Consider the following 2,933-nt stretch of genomic DNA (forward strand, 5'->3'; position numbering starts at 1 on the left):
GAACGGATTCGAGAAGCAAGACTTCAAACTCTTATGGGAGATCTAGACTTGCGTCCCCGTTATTTTTCGGTAAAAGATACAACCATGATTACCCAGATGATAAGCAGCATAAAGACCGAATATCTTAGAACCTCGGCAATCTATCAAACGAACTTTCGGTACTAACATATGCCAATGAATGGTTCCCACCTGATCTTCAGTCGGTTTAAGGTTTATATCACCCTGCACACTTTAAAATGATTGTGAGCCTACCGATACATCTTATATAGAGCTGCTTATCGTTTTTCATTTAAGGTTTAAAGAGGTTTGGATAGACCACTGATGTACTATCATTTTCTCTTTTGCTCGCCAGGAAACTCATTTTTGTTTTTCTATTGTTTTTATGTTTTTGAAATTTTTCGATGTTTTTGGATTTTCAAATTTGGGATTGGATTTACTCCCCGTAAAATCAACAAACTAAGATAAATTTAAAAGACACAAAGATATTTACAAAAATGATTTTCCGATGTTGGTTTTACTCTTGCTTGACCTTAATGCCGTTTACCAATAATAAAAAGTCAAATCTTGATTTGTCAAATACTTTGGTAAAAAGGTCGGCACGTTGGTCATCGGTGTGGACCTTAACAACATCGATTAGCCTTTTATCAAAGCAATCACGTATGAAGTGATATTTGAGATCAACGTGTCAGGCCAAAGAGTGCTGTACGAGATGATATAATTCATAAAGCAGCTTAAATATCAACAAGTATAGGAGAAATTGGAAATTCAAAACCGTATCCTGCAACTGCTTCGTGCATTGCAAGGAACGTGAGTGCTCTCCCAAACTGGATATCCACCCGGTGTGGACTTCAAAGCCGATTTTTGTAGCTACTAAGAAATCTCTTCACAGCAACAAGATCAAAAACCTCCAGGTCAGGGAAGGTCTTTGTCTTTCTCTTTCAGAAGTAGTGTGCGGATGTTCAATCCACGCCAAGGCATCTACACACATTTCATTGTATTCTTTCCTGAGGACCCGATCAAAAACCATAACAACCAAGTTTGGCACATTTTTCATCCGGTCGAATTTTTCAACTTCATTCCTTTTTCACCAAACATTCCTTCATCGGAATTTTTTCATCAATGACATTGCCTTCGCATACAATACAAGATCATAATAATTCTTTATAATAATTAAAAAAAACCCAAGTCAAAACAAGCAACTTTCATAACATAAATCAACACTAGAAGCAGTTCAAGGAGCCAAAGATTGTTGAGTTCCCATTCTTCTCTTCCTGAGCCGCTCAGCTATAATGAAGGCGAGCTCCAACGACTGGGATGCATTGAGTCGAGGGTCGCAGTGGGTGTGGTAGCGTGAACCAAGGTCATCAAAGGTCACGGTTCTTGAACCACCAATGCATTGGGTCACATTTTGACCCGTCACTTCAAGATGAACACCTCCCGGGTGGCTTCCTTCTTGCTCATGCACATCAAAGAAAGCTCTCACTTCCGCCCTAATAGCATCGAAGGGGCGAGTTTTGAGTCCAGATGGAGCCTTGATAGTGTTGCCATGCATAGGATCGCTGACCCACGTGACAATTTGACCCGCCCTTCTAACCGCTCTAATAAGGTGTGGAAGTTTGACCCGCATGTTCTCGGCTCCCATTCTTGTTATGATCGTAATCCTTCCCGACTTGTTTTCAGGGTTCAAGATGTCAATGAGCTTGACCAACTCATTCGGGTCCATCTTGTCACTCACCTTAATTCCAAGTGGGTTTGCGATTCCTCTAAGGAACTCGACGTGTGCACCCTCAAGTTGGCGGGTTCGCTCCCCAACCCATAGGAAATGGGCCAAACAGTCATAGTACAAGCTTGACGTTGAATCCAATCTAGTAAGAGATTGCTCATAAGGCAAGTGTAAGCACTCATGTGACGTCCAAAAGTCAGTGGTCGTCATGATAGGGTGGTCCGTTGTAAGCCCGACAGCCGACATGAACCCAAGTGCCTCATCAACTCGGCTAGCTAGCTCTTGATACCTATCACCCGCTTCACTATGCTCGGTTAAATCAAGATTCCATTGAGTAACCCTTTGCATAGCAGCATAACCTCCGGTGGCAAACGCCCTCAAAAGATTAAGAGTGGCTGCTGATTGGCAATATGCCCTAATTTATCTTTGTGGGTCCGGAATTCTTGATTTAGCATCAAAAGCATCACCATTAACATTATCCCCTCGGTAACTTGGTAACTTCACACCGTCTTTCTCCTCAAAATTATCTGATCTGGGCTTGGCGAACTGACCCGCCATTCGTCCTACCTTGATGACAGGCATTTGACCACCAAACATCAACACAACACCCATCTGAAGAATCACCCTGAAAATATCCCTAATATTATTCGCATTAAACTCCTTAAAACTCTCAGCACAATCTCCACCCATCAAAAGAAACGCATTCCCCATAGCCGCCTCACCAAGCCTATCCTCTAAGTGTCTTGCTTCTCCGGCGAACACAATCGGAGGAAACGAATCAAGGATTTGGAGCACCGCATCAAGCTTAGCTTGATCCGGGTATTCCGGCAATTGTAGTGCCTTTTTCGTCCTCCAGCTGTCCATACTCCACTTCGCCGGACGCGTAAGAAACCAACAACATTTATAAACACTTTTCTACTAAGATTATGGTTCAGTAAGTCCTTTCTCGAGTATATAGAGCCGGATCTCACTAAAGATCTTTGTAAAGAAGCAGCTTTTATGGGCCCTAGACCAGAAATGAACTGCAGAGGAGCGAATAACCATTCATGACTTATAGCCAAATTTATATCCAGGCCCACTTGGTTCGTGATATCTACCATTACTTGTTCAACCATGTTATACTTCTCATCAGATGTAAGAAAGCTCTGATACCACTTGTAGGTCCCGAAATCGGAGGATCGATTTTCACTACCAAAGCCTTGTTTATAAC

General features: G+C 42.3%; 1 pseudogene; it reads right to left on the reverse strand.

Moving 5' to 3' along the window:
- Positions 1 to 1,136: 1,136 nt before the first annotated feature.
- LOC110940949 lies at positions 1,137 to 2,600 on the reverse strand (annotated as a pseudogene).
- Between the last annotated feature and the right edge of the window lie 333 nt (positions 2,601 to 2,933).

The sequence above is a fragment of the Helianthus annuus genome, chromosome 5, assembly GCF_002127325.2.
Source record: "Helianthus annuus cultivar XRQ/B chromosome 5, HanXRQr2.0-SUNRISE, whole genome shotgun sequence".
Classification (NCBI taxonomy): domain Eukaryota; kingdom Viridiplantae; phylum Streptophyta; class Magnoliopsida; order Asterales; family Asteraceae; genus Helianthus; species Helianthus annuus.